Source organism: Agelaius tricolor, unplaced genomic scaffold (genome assembly GCF_023055355.1).
Source record: "Agelaius tricolor isolate 1412-34295 unplaced genomic scaffold, bAgeTri1.0.p SCAF_20, whole genome shotgun sequence".
NCBI classification, from domain to species: domain Eukaryota; kingdom Metazoa; phylum Chordata; class Aves; order Passeriformes; family Icteridae; genus Agelaius; species Agelaius tricolor.
The window spans coordinates 2,146,931-2,169,100 of record NW_027269280.1 but is presented as its reverse complement, the minus strand read 5'-3'; the positions used below and the strand labels follow the sequence as shown (position 1 = coordinate 2,169,100).

Below are 22,170 nucleotides of genomic sequence, written 5' to 3'. Positions count from 1 at the left end.
TTCTTTTCCAAGATCCTTAAAAGCACATCATTAAGGATAAGCATGCACACAGAGCAGGGGGATGTGACATGTTCTTTAACTTGTCATGTTAAAGAAGGTTTTGCTAGCTTTTGAAATCAAAAGAGAGAGAAACTGCCCATCCCTGTTCTTGGGCAAACTGCCCCACACTTCCAGGAGACTTTGGACCAAAGACCTCACTGCTGCAGGTGGCTTGACAGAACCATCCCCAGGTATTGCAAGACACAAAATTTCACATGGAAAATACTTGCTGAAAAGCTTGGTCTCTCAAGATTCAGACTTTCCCAAGCTGAAACTTAAAAACTCCTAATTCTCTTTGAAACCATAAGCTCTTGGCTTCTAAGCACCTCACTGAATTTCAACAGGGGTGAGTGGAAGATAAAAATGCTGAGTTCAGTCAGGCAACATGTACATTTGAGATAGGATATGGTCAGGCAAGATCACATCTGTTGGGCATGTAGTCAGAAAACCTCTGCTGGACCTCTGCTGATTCATGACCTTCAGATAAATTTGGTTAGATGTGTCTGGCCTGGATATGCTGCCTACCATTCTGCATCTGGTAACAGAGTTAATAAATACTTCTTTCAGCATCGTCCCTTCCTGTGGTATTTTGCTCAGTCCAATTCTGCTACTAGGCAGAACTCAGAAATGCAGGGATCTGCCAGTTAGAGGGGAGGGGTTTGTCCCAAGTGCAAAACAGTAAATGCAACAGGAAACATGAAGGCCATGGGTTAACAGCAACTCCATGCCAGAACACCCCCCTTTCCCAGCTCTGAGCACTGCAGAGTTCTGACCATCTCCTAACCCTGTGCTGAATTAGGGCACACAAGTGCTCTACAACCACTGAGCACAGAGCAACATCAGAGGCTGAAAGCTGCAGAGCTGCAGGGACAGAAATGTGCTGGTGCAGCAGACCCAGTCCTGCTCTCTGCACTAGCCCAGAGGCTGCCAGCACAGTTTCTCTCCACCACTGTACAGTGTATCCCTCCCACGTGCTGAGGCTGCAATAAATCCCAACTATTCTCCACTCAGGCATCACTCAAGTGCTGATGGCTACACCAAGAGGACTTAAACAAAGCCACCCCACAAGCCATACTCATTTATCCACTGTCTCACCCCTTTCTTGCATCAGAGGAGGACATGACTAGGAATGGATACATCAGTGCAGTAACAGGATCATCCAAAGCCACATGTCCCATCAGGGCACAAACCTTCCCCTTTAACAGAAGCAATAAGGGCCTGTGTGTTTTGGAGCAAGGGGGATGTGACTGAGATTCTTCCTTTGCTGACACACCACAGTGCTAAGCTGCTGTGGCAGGCACCAGAAGGAACAAATGTAAAGTCAAAGGCATTATAATCTAAGGAAGGGCTGGATAAATCCAAACTGAGATGTCATAAAAACATAAGCCAGAATTCATTACCCTTGTAACCAAAAAGAAATTATTGATATGCCAGTTTCTACCATAAATAGTTGAGGGTCTGAGTTTATAAAACATTGAATGACTTACCACATGTTGCACTGGATGGTTTTGGTCGGAAGTCCACAAAGGATCTGTTAGACAGCAATTTCTCCTGTTGAGACAAAAACTCAGAGGTAAATCCTGCCTTGCCAAGCCCAGAAGATAAGCACAAAGACACATTGTTTTAAATCACAGGAGAGCAGAGTGTGCTGGAACAAAGCAAATACAGACTCTAGGGGTGTTTAGACTACAGCCTGTCTGCCTTTTTCCAAGTTGGGCTGAATGAAAAAGCAGTTTACAGCGAGCTCAGGATTACTGCAGTCATGCCAGAGAGCCCCAGCTGCACAGAGCATTGTTTAATTTGGGACAGCAGCTCATGTTCAGGTGAAGCTTCTGGGTGTTTTCAAGGCAGTGTGGTAGGGAGGAGCTGGCTCACAACAACTGGTCCCCATCCTGTTTTCCCCCATCTCCTCTGTGCATGCCCAAGCCCCTTGCAAATGGGTCCCGCTGCATTTTCTGCCTTTATCCAGTATAGTTTTATCCCTGAAGATGTGGTGGGTGTGGGCATGGTCAGCAGGAGATATGCCAGGTTTTCCTTTCTCTGCCAGGGACTTGTTTAGTTCCTGTGCCCTGAGCACCTTATTCACCACAGAACTAGGTCTAATATCCAGGTTTTGAACTTGGAATTGCCTGGACTAGAATAGATTGGTGGAGGTACGTAAGAAATACAGAAAAACAGTTCAGACACTACAAATTCTCCATGCTGATTGCCAAACAGAGGAATTCTGTTGGTCTCCATGGGATGGGTGGGCTGCCTTTGTCACAGAGGACTCCAAAGCAGGCCCAGTTTGAAGAAGGGGAGATTCCAAGGTTGGCCATGAAGCTGGGAAAATGGATCATGGCACAGACTTTCTCACTGTGCACAGTGATGGAGGTGAACAGAGACTCTCAAGAATTGGGCTGAATTCTCCTTTCCTGAGGATTTTGATCACTCTGGGACATACCCTCAGGATTATTTCCCAAGCTTATTAAAACCAACATGGAGAAGCCTTTTGAGGAAGGACCCACAACTTCCCAGGCTCCTGAAGGTCTCAACCCAGCAGTTAAAAGGCAGGAGGGGAGAAAACAGCAGTTGCTTTGTGTGACATGGAGGGCTGAGGAAATTTGAAAGACAAATTATTCAAAATAAAAAGCAGTGCAAAAACAGATTAGGAAACTACTGTGCCGTGACTATTAATGAAGCGATAGAAAATATCAATCACTCCCTGGCCTCTGAAGCTTGCTGTGAGAGAAGAATTAGGAGATTTTATGTTCCAAGTACCAGGAAACCACAGGGCCCTGGTGCCTAGTTTTCAAAAGAACACTGAATCACAGGGAGGAAAGCAGAGTGCTGCAAAGAGCCAAGGGCAGAGTTTAAAAATAGCAGCTTTCAGTTTTGCTGCTTTTTTCTTCTTCTTAAGTGCCTGGATATAGGATCATGTCAGGGGGTGGATAAAGAGAGCAGACCAGCCCCTGTGGAGAGAGAAGTGTTCCTGAATGAAGTACTGCCAGTCGGGGGTTGTGGGCTGCTCATTTTGCACTCCAGCTCTCCCCCTCAAAGGAACCAGACTCCCCTGCTCCTCCTGCCTGCCCAGCACAAGAGAAGGACACTGGGGGACTGGGGAGCTTTTCAAGCTCATCCCTTGAAAATGTGCAGAAGCTGGGGCAAATGAGCAAAGCCAGGGGCTGAATGTGTGATCCAGCCAGAACCATCCCCCTCTGGACACACGCAGAGCCAATTTCCCATGGCATTAAGGACACTTTTGAAATGCTGTGCAAGGAATGGGATTTGCTGAGATGTTGGTGCTGATGCTCTGGGTCTGTGGGCAGGGAGAACTGGCAAATGTGCTAAACCAAGAGGAAGGATATCTGACTCCTGACACTGTTCAAATTTCTCCAGCCCTCAGAGTGTGTACTGTGCACCTCTTGAAAGACCACTAGGCCAAAGTCAAGCACCTACCAAAGCAACCACGTGGAGAAGCTGAGTGTTGGTACTTTAGACAGGCAGAGGAAAAGGAGACAGGTAAGTATCTCCTGAAATGGACAGTAAAGTTGGGTAGTGGGGTAACAGTGATGGTTTTAAAGTAGAAATGGGCAGGAACTGCAGAAAGAAATAAAATCCCATCCAAATAGATTGAAAAACAGATATGTCTTTAGGTAGCTGATCTTAGAAGACAAAGCTCTGTGCTTGCAGAGAGGCAGGATGCCCCCATGGGCCTTTGCTTTGTCTGAGCAAAGAGAAGAGAAGCACAGCTGATGCTCTGGATAAGGCTGTCTGCATCTGCCTCTCCAGGGAAGTCTGTGTGCCTTATGACTCACTGCTCAGAGGATGCTCTCAAATCTATAGAGGAATAATTCGTGTAATAAGGGCAGCAAGTGCAGGCTGCCACATAAAATCCTTTTTCCCAATTAAGTAAGCAGAAACACAAACCCTTTTCCCCAGCCTTCTCAGGGACAAAACAAGTTTTTCACTGCAATAAGCTATGATTGAAATGGAAGGTGGGGGAAGAGAAATACTGGCTCTGTCACTTGGTTAATGGGAGTACACAAATCATTTAAACTGCTACCAGTACATTGTGAGATTGAATCATTGCAAATTCAGTTTCTCCTGTCAGCAAGGACTTCCAGGCTGTACTGTGGACAGCAACCAACGTTCACAAAAAAATTGAGTACAGTTGAAAAGCAAAAAAACCTTGCATGGGTAATTATGCTGACCCAGTCGTACAGGAACATTTTAACTTTACAAATATGCAGAAAAATCCCAAACATCTGGAATCCAAAGTATTTCCTTTTAAAGGAGTTTCCACTGGAATGTCATCTGTTCTTGCTGTAATTTGAGATAGGCTGCTGACACGACCAACTGGACTCCAGTGCCCTGCATGGCACAGAGCTCTTCATTCCTGTGGCTCATAAAAGAACCCAGTAGTGCCACAGGCCACATGATTGCCATGGCACATGCACAGGTTGTTAAGCAGACAACCTCCTGCTTTCATGAAGATAAGGAGCTCCAGGTGTCCCAGAGATGCTCCAAGAGACACCAAAGTTACTTGGTGCCCACCAAGCTCTTCTGCCCTTCAAAAGAACCAAGTCAGGATGTATTAGGAGTGCTTAGAGAAGCAGAATTGAAAGCTTTTCTTATGTGGGGAAATCTTTAAAGCACAAAGCCAGATCCACTTCATCCACTGCTTCCCTCAGCCTTGCAGGTACAAAAAGCTCCTTCAGCCCAGCTGGCCTGGGATTTTCCCTTGCTCAGCTTTCAGTGTGACTGCTGACAAAAGCAGCGTAAATGTGCCCTAAAATGCAGCCCTAATGGTAGAAGAGCCCTCACCAAATTGCCACTCCAGGGACTTTCTTGTAGTTTCTGCACCTATAGAAGACTGACTGGGATGTGGCAAAATTGTCATGCCAATACAGGGAGGCAGTTCAGAACAGGAGCAGGACTCCATACAATATTCTCCTCTTTGAAACGTAGATATTGCAGCAGATTGGAAAAGCAGGTGGCTTTTCCTCTGAGAATATAGACCAGGGAGCATTTTAAGAAGCAGGGCCAAAATGAGTTAACCTGATCAACTACAGTAAACCTACTGCAAAGTACAGGAAACATGAAGCACTGCGTTTTCTCATTTGTGGCTTGGAAAGACAAATTTGCCATTGAGCTTCTTTTGGAGGGCAATAGGAAAGGGCTGAAAGCAAGACACTGCTGCATCTTCATCTACCCTTGCACCCTACCAGCACAGATCCCTGGACTTCCTTGTACTTTTTAGCCCTCAGCAGTTGTGAAGCACCAACAAATACTCAAGCCTGGGGAGTTTTCTGTTTTTCATCTGGAAGATTTCAAAAGGTTTCCCAAGGGCCAAAAAGAAAAGGCATTTGGATGTTTCCTAGACAAAACCTTGTTTCCATTCTGCAGGAAGAGCTGACACTTTAAAAGGCAACCAACCACAGACATTGAGAAATGGTGCAAGACATCTTTGAGTTTGTCTTTGCCAATGATTTGACCTCACCACAGCGACCAGACAGAGCTTGCTGAAAAGTTCTCAATACTTGGAAAAATAGTGGCACCACTCTACCATCTCTCATCCAGAGCAATGCATGAACACATTGTACTTCTGGAACAATTCTGGCCCTTGGCTGCATTTTGGGGCTATAAACACAGACAGCAATGGAGGGGGCAGAGTAGAGGAAAGCTGCTGGTAATGATGGATAGTATTTTTTAACAGAGTTCAGTGTGGCTGTGCAAGGAACAAGCCAGGCACAGGGAACACTGCATCATGTTCATGTTTCCCAGGTATGCCCTGGATTGAAATCCTGATGGATTTCTGTACCCCTTAGTGCTGGCTGCAGAGTAGGGTTTCCTTGGGGTTTTAGAGACCAGCAATATAAAGCTATTTCTGAGAGAATGACACTGTTAAGATACCTGGTGATACAGCAGCAAACCCCAGAGTCTCTGGCACAAGCAGAAATGTAAGAGCTTTCCAAGTGTCATGTCCCTCTATGGAGAGGATGTGGCTGTAAACATGCACTTTGTTATCATAACAAGAAAAAGCCACCAGCATCTCCTGACACCTCCAGTGCAAGCATTTGTGGTAACCCAATAATTTGTAAGCAATTAGGGCATGGTGGTGTATGTCTAGAAGTTCTTAAGCAGAGAGGAAAAAGGTTTTCCAAGGAAGTGGCACCTACATCTTCCTTGCAACTCCTCTGTGTATTACAACCAAGGGCTAATCTGAAGTAGCCTGAGTGTTCCAATCAGGGATCCTCCATAAAAAGTCCTGCTGAAGTTACAGAATTTTCTAGGAGTTCAAGTTGGATCAGACTCCTGGTACCAAACTGCCAGCTCTCTGGCACCTTCTGTGATAAGGAAATACAGAAGAACTAAGCATCTCAAATTTCCTTTCCTTGCATAGAGAACCTTACCTAAGACATTTAAAATATTCTTTATCAAAGAACAAAGCTCCAGTGGAACCTTGTTAAGAATAAATTTGTAGTGAGAGCAAAGACATGGATGTCCAGCAGTGAAAGTCAGTGCAGGCATGTTTTGACACAGGAGAATTCTCACATCACAGCCTGGTCCCAGAATAACCAGCAGCAAAATCCTTTTTGTGATAGGCCCAGTGGTTTGGATCATATTAATGCCAGCAGACACTTGACCTGGCTGTCTTGCCAGCTCCCAGGTTCATGCTTTCCTCCTTTGTTCACGAGATATTTGAAGCAACCATATCTAATTCCTCGCCTGTTTTCAAGGAAAAAAAAATCCCCTTGAGAAACTTTCTCTGTTCTCCTCCCAGTTGCACTTCCAGCTGGTTTTTGCCTTTGCATTGCTAGTTCTGTTCAAATCCAGGCCAACTCAGAAAATAAACTCCTGGCATTTTAAAAACCCTCCACTCTGATTTCAGATGGAATTCTGAACCTTTCCAAAGAAATTCTTGGGACTGGTCATGGAGATCCTACAAATCATCCTGTTTCTAGCTCTGGATTGGATGAGAAGCTGAAGCATAAATTTGCCAGGTGATATAAACTGTGTTTTCCACATATTATGCATTCAGATTAGTTCTCTGCTAACAACAACTCAGCAGCAGTAAAACTGGCTGTAAAAATCCATCATCAGGTATTCTGGAAGCCAAATCTCTGAGGTCTTAAAATGAGTGCTTATTGCCCAGGCCTACAGAGTAAGACCACATTACTGCAAGGACCTCACTTCATTATCCCTGCACTGGATGAGCTGGAGCAGCATTAAGGTCCCAGTGTCAGGCATTGCAAGGCAGCCCCTGCCCTTGGGAGCTTGAGATCTAAACCAGACAAAGCAGAGAATAGTCCTGAATTGCCTTTTCCTATGCTGGAATATTTCAGATGAATAAAGCTGCAGGTTTTGGCAGGCAGTATCCAGCTCCGAATAATTTGCTTTGTATCCAGGCTGCTTAAAAGATACCAGGGTGAATTCTTCCCATTGATTTTATTTTGGGAAGAGTCCCAGGTCTTTGATTTAACTCCGTTTTTTGATTGCACATTATAACTCTGCCAAACAAACATCCATCCAAAGGAGCAGCACTACCTCTAGCAGATCCTTTGGGACCTACACTAATGCCAGTGGAGCTCAGGCACTTTTTTGTTTTTGTTTCTCCTCCAGGACCACGTGGCCACCACGATCCAAACGGGAAACAACACTTTGTGTGCACTCAGGAGCGAGGCTGGGGTACCACAATTTTGACATGACTTCAACACAGCCCACGCCTGCACTCCTGACAGGGCTGGAGCCTCCCCCAGGAACACAAAGCACTTCCTCATGTCTCATTTCTGCCTCAGTTTTACTGAGGAATTTTCCTGCTGCACTTCAGCTGGAACAATATTTTAAGCAAATAGTGATGACTGGAGAGGCAAGTTAAGGGAAGGCATCTAGTAGCTGGAAATCAGGTCCATTACACTGTATTAAATATTAAGCTCAGTGTTGTAAGCCAGACAATTGCATACTGAATTAATAATGTTATTTATTCCATTTAGTGGATTATGGAGGACACTTAATCATCGTGGCATTTTAAATCAGAGCTGGCATCAACAACTCAGCTCTAAGAGTATTATATGGAGACACAGAGATGGATTGAGTAGCTGGAGGTGAAGGGAGTGTGAATGTGTGAAATACAGCAGGTTTGGTAATAATAAAGTTATATAGCCTTGATTATTCATTTGGATACTAATGCTACAGCAACACCCAAAAAAGCATAAGCAAGTCCCCAAAGATAAGCTTGAGCTGGAGCTTCTATAATACCTGAAGGAACTAAACTTCTCTTCTTTTTGTAAAAGAGTTACAAATTTTCAAAAGTATCTGCTCCCTAAAAGTATCTGCTCAGTCAAAACATGAAAATGTCATAGGAAATTATGAAGCTGTTTTTTTCCCTGGCAAAGTGTATTTAAAATAATAAAAAATCTGAAGATGTAAAAAATCTATTGATACAGGTGTCTGAAAGCTGTTTTAATTTTTTTTTTAACCCAGAATGGTCAATTAGTTTTTCCAGACTTCAACACTGAAAATTTTTGCAGGAAGTTTCAGCAATTGGAATCCTACCTTTTGAAATATAAGGATTAAATATTTAAAAGGTCCAAGGTACCTCCCCCTCTCATTATTCTTTCATTTTTTAACTTCCTAATTTTGGGCTCTCTGATTGCCATATTTTTTAGCCACATGAAGAAATGGCTCCCCAGGCATCATGCAAGAATCCACATTTTTCCCAATCACTCAGCAGGAACACCCTATCACTCCTTAGGCACATTTCTCAACCTTAATCACCTCCAATCGCTATGGGTTCTAAAATTCAGTCCACTGGAGAAAGAAATAACTGCTCTGCCATTTCCTGCAGCTCTGATTTTTGTGCCTTTCATGGAACAATTTCATTGACTTCACAGGAGCCTATCTGGATTTACACCTGTACAAAAATGAGGCAAGAAGACCTGACCTTGGTGTGGAATATCAGGTTCATAAACGCACTCTGTATCTCCAAGAATCTCCCCATTTACAAAGGTGAACAGCTGTTGCTATAAATCAGACAGTCTGAACCAGCCATTAGAACTTCATCCAGATGATCTGTTTAAAATATACAAAGGCAACGTTTTGGAAATAAAAATCTACCCTCATGTCCTCAGGGACACCTTCTGTTAGAGAAAAAAAAAATCTCATAATTCAAGGCTAAAATTAGTTCATTTTAATGCTGTTTCAGGAGAGCCATGATACTCAAGAGTAACATTGCCTTGCAAAGGCCTGTTAGAGGACTTGAGGGATTCCAAACACCTGGTAATTTGGTAAACACTGCATTGGAGACATCTTTTTCACCTTCTCCGTGGGTGTAACTCTTTGCTGTAGCTGGAATGGCTGTATCTGGTTCAGTTCCCATCAACCATTTTCTGTTTGAATAGGAAACACTTACTAAAGTGTGGAAACAGCTGGCAGAGTTGGCTATGTATGAACAAAACACGCTCTTGTTTCTGACCACAGCCTGGCCCCTAAGTTCCAGCTGTGATTGCCAAGGGCTCTTCTTGGCTTTTTGGATGAGACCAGGTCACCCAAGATGTACAAGCTGGCTGTGTTAAGGGCTGGTTCTTGGAGCATAACACTCACTGTCAGCAGGGATAAAGCTCTGTGTAAGTAGAGGGGAGCAGGGTGAGCAGCCCCATTTTATTAGCTGGGGAATTAGCACAGGAAGATTTAATTATTGGCCTCTGGACACTTACAGTGAGAGAAAGACTCATGTCTCTTCCTCAGACAGAAATATTGACATGCAAGTGTTTTCTACACAGCACTCAGCAAGCAGGAGAGGCTGCTGGGGACAGTGTCCATGCAGGTACCTGTGCTCCAGGGTCCTTTTGGCACCCAGCCTCCCTGGGACACCAGGAACCCACCTCATCTCCTGCTCATTAGTGACTCCTGATTGCACAGCACACATTTTCTGCTCTCACACACACCAAGAGCATGAAATACAGCCAAAGGGGCAAGATGGTTGGTCAGCCCTGCACTGACCACTGAGTGATCACCTGTTGCCAAAGCAGCAGTTAGTTGGCTCTGCCTTCACCAGGGCCCTGCTTAGTCCTGAAGGGAAAGGCTAAATCATGTATCACTGTTCTGTTGGGCTTCTTTGTCATTTGTCTTTCTCAGAGTTCTGGAGAGTTAGGCATAACAAGAACTCAGGGGAAACCAATGAAACACAGACAGAGCTCTACCCTGAACCCCCAGACCATCACACAGAGTAACAACTCAGCTCCTTTCACTCAATTCCTTGTGCTCTTCTGAGACCATGAAAAGGAACTTTATGATATGCTGGAAGGGATGAAGTATTAGCTATCATAAACTAGACTGAAGTAACTGAGAGCCTGCATTATTTTCTCTTTGATGTATACTTATGTAAATTCCAATAAATATGCTTAAATGTAACCTGTCTTCAATTCTAGCAGAGCTTATTAAATCTATTTATGCGAGACAAGCTAGGCTCCATGGAATGCCAGGAACTCCCCTGACATTTGCCTTCCTACTTAATGTGATATTCTATGATTACACATACCAGAGCCTTTCATTCAGGCATTTTAATTTACTAATACTTTTTACATTTCTTAACGCCCCTGTGGACAGGCATTAAGAGTCCACTTTATTCAGGAGCAATCAATCGGAGTGCAGCAGGGCAGCCTGTTTTGCTCCAGATCACGCTCTGAAACACTAGCAGAGTTTGGAAAACTCCTTCCATGTCACTCAGAAACACAATTTCCATTAAGAGCAGATGCAGTCTCTTAATGCTGGGCCAAACACTCTGAGCAGAGATGCAGAGGGAAAGCTTAGCAGCAGGCAGGCCACAGGAAGGAGACCAAAACTAACGTCCCCAAAGCAGCCACAGTGAGGACGTGACCACCCCTCCTCTGCCAAGGTCACTCACCAAGCAAATGCTGCTCTCCATGGTGGGAATCTGTCAGTATTTCCTCCATTTCTCTGTCCAGAGCCAAGCTACCTGCTAAAGGAGAAGAAGGTATTATTAAATGGCATCAACTCAGTCTTCCTACAGCAGCCTGCACACTTCAATCAAGTCCTGACTCCTCAGAGGACTGGCAACCCATTGTTTAGGCTCATCTTTTCTTGTTAGCTCTATTATTTCTGGAGCTTTTCGTGTCCTTTAGTAATGAATTGCTTCTCTGACAGTCCAATCTTCAGGGAGTGAAGAGAAGCCTGCCCAGCCTGGTAAGTACCAAGGAGCACATGTTTCAGTGGGACTCCCAGCAGAGCCCATAGGACACCAACTCCTCTTCTACTGAGCCTCCAGGTAGGCTCCATCACCCCCTAAACACTCAGCAACACTTCAGCTACTAATGGCAGTGCTTAAAAGCAATACCTAAGAAGAGAACCCCCTTCAAACCCATTTTCAAACAAAGAACACACAGCCAAGTTCCTTCCACACAGGAGCTCAGCTCCCAAGGACACTTTTGCCTCACAACTGCAGGACACGAGCCCTTGGTGGAGCATGGCTGCCTCTGGCAGGCAGGTGATGCTTTCTCTGTCAGACTTTAAGTGCAAAAACTCCTCATGGCACAAAGCAGAGACATACTGCACAGCCAAACCAAGCTGCGTTTGTATTTCTTCATGGTCTCCTTGCAAGTGGAGTGGAATCATGCACACAAGGAAGCCCCTGCCCTACCTGGGTTAGGAGAGCACCTCCACCTTTGCAGTGGAATTACCCAGGAGAGGTGAGTCAAGAGGCCCCTCCTTAAGAGGTCAAATTCAGGTAAATGAGCCCCCTCTGTGCTGCTTTAGGGCAACAGAGCACCAAAAGCCTCCAGGTGTTAGAAGCAAACCACCTACTTTTCCTTTGCTTGGGTTTATAGTGAGAGGGTGACCTGGCAGCAGAAAGAAGATAAAACCCAAGATGCAATTTGCATCTGTAGGCAGAGACTTGGGCTGCAACAGGGAGAGCTGGGAGATAAACAGCCCTGGGGATAGCTTAGAATGAATCTTGCACCAGCATTTTTGTTTGCAGGCCTGTTCTTTGCAATGTTTTAGTAGAATAAACCCAAAACTGCCATCCCTCCATGTAAATAAAGGGATTTGTCATAAAGCTAACAGATCCTGCTCTGAAGTAGTTCCCCAGAATATGATGTGACAATGAGGTGCCTAAGAAAATAACTTTCCCACTGCCTGGGAAAAACCATTCCTAAGATGGTAACTTTCCAGCTGTGATCAATATGGGCTTCAAGAGAGAACAGGGGCCTGAAATACTCTGTGTATGGTCTGCACAAGGAGAACAAAGGCAACAAATAAAACTGAGGTATTTGTAAAAGGTCTGTGTCTTACCCCCAATTATCAGCTTAAAGGTAAGTTCTTGGAATGGTTACAGCCAGCCAGTTGCTCTGTGGGAATCTCACACACATCTGGCAGACAAGGAGCTGTAAACTGGTGCTTGTAGCCTTTGCCCACCCAGGAGATCATCCTGAGAGGTCCATGGTGCACCCCCACAAACTCTTCAGGTGCTATTCTCTGGCTGCTCCAGTGCTGCAAAAGGTGACTGAGATTTTTTGTTCCAATGCTTTACAGTTATATTGTGCCCAAAAGGTTGAAGCAGAGAAACATGAGCCCGTGGCCTCCAAAACCCTGGGGCTCCACCAGAGTTTTGCAGTTCATTTACACTGAGTCAGGATTTGCTGCCAGGTTTGAACCCCCACTGCCTCCCTCTGCTACCCTTCTGGACACACAGATTTCTCCTACAATTTCCCCCATCCTTCCCCATGGGCTTGTGAGAACAAAGAAGCTCACGTTTGACAATTACTCCATGCAGAATCATTAGGTGTGATCATAACAGTGATGGAAACCATTTAACCTCATGGGTCAGTCCCACTTTCCTGGCCCAGCCTGCCACCTCCCTCTCTTGCTGACTGTGGCAAGCTGGGCAGAAAGCAACTGACAGTTTTTAAGAGCTGTATTCTCACAAAACCAAAGTTATGATGGACAGAGAGCAAGCACGCTCATTTCATGAAGAAAAACACTGACAGTTCTTCTCCTCTTGTGTCACTTCACACACTCCAGGGCAATTGCAACAGCACTGAACATGGACTCATCCATCCAGGGGAAAACAAGGCTTCCTTCAAAGCCTCTTTTATTTACTCCAGTCAGCTGTGCTGAGTGTATCGATTCAATCAGCTATTTCCTTAACCATAAAACCAGATGTGCGCCGTCACGGCCCATCTACGGGGACTGAATCCATGCCATTTAGAAATGCAGAATAAAAATAAAAAAATCCCAAGAAAGCTGAGATATGCTGATGTTTGGAGCTCTCAGTTTCCTAGGTAAATTGCTTTCTTTTGAGTCACATTTATTTTTGTTCCCTCCAAAGAAATGCTGTTTTAGCCGCATTTCTTGGAAATGTGTTGAGATCTAATGGGTTGTTACTGATGTGAATTCTCAGGGTGGAGAATAGAGAATGTAGTATTATCTTTGCTTCTGGGTATCAGCAACTTCTGCAAGCAGTGTGGTGCAGTGCATGCCATTCCTTGCTAAGGGAATTAATTACCTTGGTCTCTAATGAGAAGAACTGTTCAGCTTAAAAAAAACCAACATTGGAGTCCTTTGGACTTAGTTTAGCTCTGGACATCTAGGTAGATGTGTGAATTATGGAGGCCACATTGCTCAGTTTTCCTCTGTTTCTTCTCAGGCCACATTCTGTTGTTTTCCTCTGTATTTCTTATGGACACTACAGCTGAGGCAGTCACTGCAGCAGTTCCTCCTTGTAAAGAGTCACCACAGAAATGTGGTTTGGCTTTGTTCTGCTTTGTCTACTGGGTACCAGGTCTCCAAATGAGCCTAAGGAGGAGAGGAAAGGATCCCTGTGGAGTGTGTGAGGAGTTATCCACCTGCTGGCTCTTTCCTTCAGCCCAAAGGATGCTGCAGGTGATGCAGGTGGGGCGCACACAGCCACATCCCACAGCCTGCAGATCCTGCCCTTGCTGGGATGGAGACACAGGGTGAGCAAACATCTGCACATGGGAGGCCATGGCCCAGCTGAGCCTGGAGCTACAGAGAGGAGCCTTTGTGCAGGAACAGGCTGGGATTTGCTGGCTGGAGGGTTCTTTCAGCAATGCAGCTGTAATATGCTACATGCCAGATTGCAGACATTCCTGGGGCAGCTTTCCAGATCGTGAATAAACTCAGGATATATGTACAAGCCCAGCACACAGTGTGGGCTCTGCGAGGCCTGGAGGTAGCATGGCATTGCCTTTGCACATGTACAGCCTGCAGGGATTTCTTCAAGCCCAGATGTCCCCTTCAGTTCCAGGATGCACATGTGCTGATCAATTCTTGCTCTGTACTGGAGAAATGATCTCAGAATGTCATACCTCCCCAATGCACAAAGACTCATTCTCATTGCACTGTCCCTTGGCTGCCCGTGCAACATGACACAACTCTGAAACACCACAAATGTGAGCAGGGGGGCAATGGGAACATGAGACAGGTCTGTGCTACTCAGGGAAGGCTGCAGAGTGTCTGAGCTGGTCCATCCTGGGGTCCCAGTCACAAGGGTAGGAGTCACAAGTGATTCACTGCATGGGGAAGTGTTACTTTAGAAAACGAATGATTCAAATTCAGGAATTACTGAATAGCTTTCAGGCAAGCCATATCCTAATGCCTACCTAAACAGCATCTGTCCTGTGACATTTAGCATTGTCTGGGAAAAAAAAACAGAGGGGAAATATGGCAGCAGAGACAACAAACACTTAAGAAAGACAAAGTGTAAATGCATCTCCAAGAGCTGAGTGCTCTCAGTCCCTAGGGAAATGTGCCTGCCCTGTAGATGTGGTTTCCTCTGGTGCAAGACCCCTCAAAGGAGTCACGGGGTCTTTCTGTTCGTACAGTCATAATGCCTTTGTGTAATTGAGCACTACTAATTAAATCCAAAAGGAAGGGAATATTTTCCAAAAATGTCTTGCTATTTTTCCTCTCCTTTGAGAGAGTTTTCTAGCATCTGAAGAGTGGAGCTCTGTGTAGGCATGGGCACACACATAAATGAATTTAGAGATGGCTTGTGCCCCTGTCATAACTGTCACAGATGCAAAAATAAGTCAAGAGGAACAACGAACTCTGGAAAGTCAAACATTGGGTTTGGAAACAAGAAAATGTTGCATGTACTGTTCTGCTCCTGACCTGTACCTTGCACTGTACTGTTTTGTGTGTTGTTCTTTGTCTTCCCCAGAGAAGACAGAAACCAGACCTTAAAACATTCACAATGAATTTTCAAATCAATAACATGTGAGACTTTGTCTAAAAGGTAAAGTTGTTGTAAAAATCAATGTCAGAGAGAGCGCGTTGCCAATTCAATTATACTTGTTCCTCTCAAACTGACACCAAAAAAAAAGGAAAGAAAAGATGCGGGCTTATTTCAAGCCCAATAAACGTTCCTTGGACTAACATCCCAATTTTGCAAATATTCTCAGGGCTTCTTATGCCAGCTCCCCTCAAGGGGTCATAATTAACTCTAAATAGGGTTACCTTGTTTCAGAATCAGTCTAATGTCAAGCAGTGTTTCTGCTTGTGTCCACAATTTTAAAATAATGTTGTATCCATTAAATAGCATGAAGGCTTCCCAGAAATGGGAACCATACGTCAAAATTTAAACACAAATAAGTGTGATTAGACATGGCAGCTGTCTAGAAAATATTCAGCTATTTCACTGAGTTTTGGTCAAAATGTGAATGATTGTACCTATTCCAGTAAGTGCAGAACCAGAAAGGCTCCCACATTACCCTCTGCTTCTCAAGGCAGATTTCATTTAAAGATTGACCCCAAAGCAAAAGAAAACAGCAAGATAAAAGTATAAACAGCTGTGCCTTCTGCTGGCTTAGCTGGAGACTTCAAGGAGTTTGAGATTCACTCTCTCAAAGACATGAAGCTCACAGCACCCAGCCAGACTGAATCCAGGCCACCATGGGAAGGGCTGAACAGAACAGCAAAATCCTAAAGCACAGACTGTCCTGGTGTCCAGGTGAAATGTTTGTCCAGTCCTTGTCAAGCCTGCCAATAATCTTCCCACAGCTGAAAGAGAACGACTGGGAAGTAAATGCCAACACCAGTAATTCAGGTGCAAACCCAAACTCTGAATCACCCTCTCTTCTCTCATATGAGAGAAATATCCTATAAATATACACCAAATACAAAATCAGTTACAGAAACACCCTGGAAATCTGTACTTGGTTATCTTGAAACTAAAACTCGCCAGGAATTTGGGTAAGTTTTTGCTTACAGACTATCATTACTGGCACTTGATCAGATGCAGATAAGTTAGGTTTCCAGCTTTAGGAAGAGAATAATGCAAAAGGAATTGGAATAGATTAATTTCACATGTTCCATTTCAGGACAGGTAGGTTTTTTTTTAACCATTGAAGAAACATTAATATAAATCTGTGCTATAACAGAACTGTAATTTATAAGAAAGTTCTAAAGCTTCCAGTCTGTGAATTTCTGCAATAATTAGAAATTTGGTGTTTATTCAATTAAGTATGAAGTGAATAAGATTCAAAAGCTGTTGAGTACTTATTACTGTTTCTACAAATACTTGATTACATGCCTTGTTTGTCCCTCAACAGGCGAAGAATGGATTTCAGTGGTTTCCAGAGGAGAGCACGAACAGCACAGGAGCATGTTTTGAAAGGATGTGGCTATTTGGAGTAATGTGAGAGCTTCTGAAGGAAAAACAGCTTTGCTTTTTGGAACAGATGTCAGAACCCACTGCAGACCATAACAACTGCTACTGGCACAGCTAATCACACACCACCATGAATTTCTTCTCCAGATCTTCAGCTCAACTTAGACAGCATAGAAAGAACATTAGGCCGAATGGAGAATGAAACAACCTGCAAGGAATGGTCACATATACAAAGTGGGGGGCTTGCCAAGATAACAAACCAGGGAAGAGGGTGTGTGGCAGCAGTTGGTGTTTGATAGGGTGTGTGCCAAGTCTCCTTACTCACAGATATCTCATAGAGAAGTTTGGGACCACCAATGCAAGCCTTCTGCCTGGGGAAAAAAGATCCTGGAAAACAGAGTATTGCAAAAAAGAAAACCAACCCAGAATCTAAGAACCAACCCATCTGTGATTGCTTCTCCCTGAAGGAATCACTTCAGGGAAATCCACATTCATTAGTGCTGCCCTGCAGACTCTGGCAGAGCCTCCCTCCAGCACCTTGTTTTGCCATGCTGAAACTACCAAGTAAATGCTCTTCTCACTGGGATACTGCAGACAACTGATGTTGGTGAAAAAATCTGGAACCTGTAAAAGAACATTTCTAGGAAATGGAATTATATCGCCAAGATTTATGATGAAAACCTCAGTAGACAGAGAGCACTGCAGGACACAACCCTCAAAACATTCCCACCAAGCCTTCTTCTCTCCAAAGATCTCTGCTTATGCTGTAGAAGCAGTAAAATACTTTAAAAATACTGCATGGTCAATAAATAAAGCAACTGTTGAAGCACAGATCAATAGATCAGCTGGATACACTAAAAAGAAATAAAATCACAGTGTTTTTAAGCTATTGTCTCTTCTGTTGAAAAGGTACCATATCTGGTTCTTTACTTAAAATGTTGCTAGACAAGAGGGAAGAGATATTAAAACCCTTCCAGACATTAAAGTATTAGAACACAGTTTAGTTTTGTTAGGGAAGAAATGCACAATAGGAAGAGAATATCCTGCAGTATCTTCTCACAAATTAACTGGCAGCTCTAAAGCAGCTGCCTTCCAAAAGCCTGGACTGATGTTACATCTGATCTCATGAAAATAGCCATAAAGTCTGACTTACCAAGATGACTCTGCTGGCTTTAAGCCTCAATGAATAACATAACCCTAAAAATAGAGTTTGAGTCTATAAAAATCAAAACAAAGTTTGATGTAGAGACAGTTTTGCAAGCAAAAATGAAAATATTGAATTCTCCATTAGGAAAACACATATAATAGACCAGCCTGGGGAAAATCTGTTGAGCACCATGAACTTTGTGGATATCAGTATGAAAGGCAAAGCTTTTTGAAGAATATAATCTCATTTTTATTGATTGTCAGAAAATTGAAATGTTGCTTCCACAGGGTGATGAAAAAATCCTTTTGGGACCTGGCTGTGGATGCTGGGATTCATGGGCTCTTGTGACTTGTTTTAACTGAGCTGCTCCTGCATGGTGGGGATATTTCTATCCTCAGATATCCCTGCACGCCAGACTATGCTGCTCTTTCTATTTACAGATGGGGAATAAAGACAGACAAGAGTCAAGGGCCAGATTTCCAACTGCACTTGTTTATGAAAATTAAAGGATTTCTTGAAACACAGCTCAAACATGCCTAGACAGGGCTTGATTTCCTTCCAGCCCACTCCAGTGGGAGGCTCCGAAATAGCATAAAATACAACACCTGAACATGATGATGAAAGGTTAGAACCATCTGTTGCAGAACCTGCTGGCTACTGTGATCCCAGTGGCTTTCCTGTGCTCATCCTCACTATGAGAGTCTGGAATTCACATGGCCTTGAGACTGTGAGTGGTGCAGCTTCTAAAATGCAACAGGGAGGATGCCATCAACATCTGCTCCAGTCTGTTGAGATGTCAACAACCACACCCACACAAGGGAAGGTGTCTTGAATGCCTAGCAAATGGTTTCCATGAAGTTTTGGGGAGGAATCTAGCTTTTCATGGGAATGCTGAGGAGGACTTAATAGATCAGGAAGTTTCTGCCAAAGAACTCTGCCTATACTCTTTATGAAGCTTGATGAAACTTTTAGCTATTCTCTTTATGACTTCTGAACTTTAAAACCAGGACAAACCCAGTGTCCCTCTCTCCTGACAGTAACAATTCTCAGGGCCCTGAAGAGAGGCTGTCCAGAGGTGCAATTACTTAGGGCAAATCTGAACTGTTCATTAGCAGTACATTTCTCTCTTAGTTTATGTTGGAGCAGACTTGGGATAAGTCCAAGAGCTTTTTCAGTTATCCCATGGTGTTGTCTTAGATATAAACTTAGGAGGTGCAGAGCATCCATGCTGGTTGTGTTCCTGCACAGCAGATCCCTGAGCGAGGCTGCAAGTTCCCAGCAGATGGTGGGGGGAAAAAATCTGGATGTACATTCTGCCAACAAAGCGAGCAGCCTTTAAACATACAGGCTTTTAAATGTGATTAGAAGTCCAGGTAGCCTCTAAGGCAGAAGAGAATAATCTCTCTGTCTCTGTGAAGTCCCTTCCTCTCCAGTGGCTGTGCTGGCTGTTGAGGCCCAGCCAGAATGAAGGATGCTTTGCATGACTCTCAGTGTTTACTCCCACAGGAAGCAGAGTATCCTGTCTGGCCCTTGGAATGCTCACCACCTGACTCTGGCATGCTCCAGACAGCGAAGCCTTTTTACCCAACTGGAATGTGCTGCAGTTCAAATGCCGAGAATAAAATAAGCAAGAAGGGCTGCTCTGCTGGCTGGGAGATCAGGGCACTGTTTGCTTAAGGGTTAGCACTGAATTCACTGAATTGGGCTCTTTCTGCCACGGGCAGGCAGAGGGGCACAGCCACAGGGTGACTGACTGACAGTGGGGACTTCAGGGAGCTGTGATCCTCCCCACTGCAGCCTTTGGCCAGCTGGGGTGGCTCCCAGAGAACAAGGCCAGGTCCAGATTACCAGAGGGAGTCAGGATCTGCCTCACTCTGTAAGGCAAGGGATGGTGAGCAGGTCTCCAAAAATGGTCCTTCCAAGAGACATTTCTGTAACTGGGTGTTGTAACGTCATCAGTAACGAAGAGCAATTCCCCTGGCCTTGCACTTGGTACTGATGCATCTGGCAGCACACAGTGCTGGGGTTCACCATTCACAGGACATGGATAGACTGGAAAAGGTCTAGGCAAGAGTCAAGAATTGAATTAAAAGGTTACAAAATAAGTTTAGAGCAGAAGCATCCAGTACTGCAATTTCTTCTTGTTGTTACAGAGTGATCTTATATTCTGTTGAAGCAGAAATACAGGGAACAAAACTGACCAAAGACTTTTCACTCTGGCAGACAAAACCAGATTTGGTGGCTGGGGGTTGAAGTGAGAATTTAAAGCAGCAATAAAGTGAACATTTCTAATAAATGGAACAATTTACTAAGGTAGCAATCAACTCCTCACTAGTGGCAACCTTTGACGCAGACTGGACTCTTTTCTCAAACACATATTCAGTTCAAAGGACATTAATTGCAATTCGATTTTGATTACCACAGCCTATATTATATGGAGGATCAGAACTGATGCACTCATGGATTCCTGCTGCATATTTCTGGAATACTATGAATCCTCTTAGAAGTGTGGGAAATGTCTGATTCCCCTTTGTATAGATATTAACCTTGAGATATTTGTTCCTAGTTCTGCCCAACTGCCCCAAAATTTGCTGCCTGATCACAAGTAGTGCCTCCCAAGGAGATGGCTCATTGCTGAAGCCGTGCAACTTTTCCTCTTTAACTCAACTTGCATTTTTTGAGTTCAGTAAACTTAGGGAAAGTTCACAGGAACATGTGATCTGTAATTTCATACAATAACTAGCTGTAAACTCTCTGTCTGTGTTGATTCAGAAATGAAGAAACCCCCAAGATACATTTCTTAAAAACCAATTAAATACTCCTCCAAACAGCACACAAATGTACAATCTCAGGTTGCACATAACACAAAACCAGCCCAGCATTTTCTTCCTAATAAGCATAGCAATGTAAACACAACTACAGACATTGTTTTCTACTTAGAAGAATGTACCATGAGATGTTTACAGACCCCTATGGAAATGTACAGACATTTGGTTGCCTAGCAAATGAAGGAAATGGAAAAGTCTCTCAGCTGGGACACTCATAATTAGGTTGGCAAAGGGAAAAACAAAAGGTCTAGAAGCAAAGAGAGGCAACAGTCCCATGCTGACCCAGGAAAGGCTAAGACAGTGCCAAGGAGAGGTACATAAAGGTGAATTTTCCAATGTTTTCATTTGAATATTAGCTTACCATAACTCTGTGTGTGTGAGCAGGGAATTCAGGCTGCCTGTTGGAAGGACTCAGTGGGAATGCTGACACATGGAAGCTGCTCTGTGGCCTTGTCTCCGTGGGATATGTTCTTGATGTTGATACTTGGCAGGGTCTGGGAACTTCTCTCCTTTGGGGCAGGATGTTGCTGGGCAGGCACTGCATTTATGGGAGGCAGATCCAGTGTGCTCCAGTGTGAGGCAGCAGCTCCTGTTTGTGCAAAACATCAGCAAGAGAGGCACATTTGACATGTGGAAGTAAGACCAAAGGCCACAGCACCTGCCAAATGGGTTTCCTGATGGCTGAGCAGCAAAATGCTTTGGCCATGTGGATTTCCAAGGCTCCACAGTTCATGACTGTGGCCTGGGTATCCAAAAGCAGAACCTCCTGGAGTCTCAGCACAGCTGTGCCTGAGAACTGGTCCACCACAATCCTCCAACCCTGCCTTTGCTGTGAGCCACGGGAAGCAAGTTCCTACACTGCTGGCTTTTGTGCTTCAATAAATAAAAGACTCGAAAAAGACAATTTTTACTGCCATCAGGGCTGGCTCTAAAATAGAAACTTTGCAGTTTTGATTCTGTTGGTGTGACAAGGAAACTGTCCCCTTATGCACACAGCAAGCAGTTCTGTTTCCAAATTCTCACAACTTCATGCTGATGTTGGCTGCATCCTCTGGGAAAGTGGAAATAACAAAGCCTGGTGCAAAGAAACAATATGTTTCCTTGGGGTAAATTTCCCACAAATAAATGTGGGAAAAGGTATCAGGCACTTGCTTGTGAAAGAAACGAGTTTCTCAGGCATCCTCCCCATTGTGGTATTGGTTACCACAGAAGAAACATTTTCCATCCCAACTCCTACCCATAGTTACATCAGACAACGCTATGGCCAGACTGCACTTTCTTCATACAACATTCCTTCTCCCTGGAAAAGCAGGAGGAAACCTGTCTGTACTGCAGGAGTCAATCCCACAGCACCACTGCAAGCATTTCCTGGCCTACCAGCTTCTCCTCCATGCTCCTACAGCTCAAGGGTTTTACCTCACAGTGCCTGGGTTTGGAAGGGGAGGGCAGTGTAAAGTTGCTTTGATATAAAGATTACTCTAATTTACAGCAGCTCTTAATGCCATGCTACACAGCTTAACCAC

At 44.2% G+C, this 22,170-nt stretch overlaps 1 long non-coding RNA gene across 1 annotated transcript; it reads right to left on the bottom strand.

The window, feature by feature from the left end:
- Positions 1 to 1,525: 1,525 nt before the first annotated feature.
- LOC139598471 (uncharacterized) lies at positions 1,526 to 21,218 on the bottom strand. Its single transcript, XR_011681883.1, has 3 exons — positions 21,009 to 21,218; positions 10,928 to 11,002; positions 1,526 to 1,590 (listed from the first exon to the last, which is right to left on the bottom strand). It is a non-coding gene; the product is annotated as an uncharacterized lncRNA (long non-coding RNA).
- Between the last annotated feature and the right edge of the window lie 952 nt (positions 21,219 to 22,170).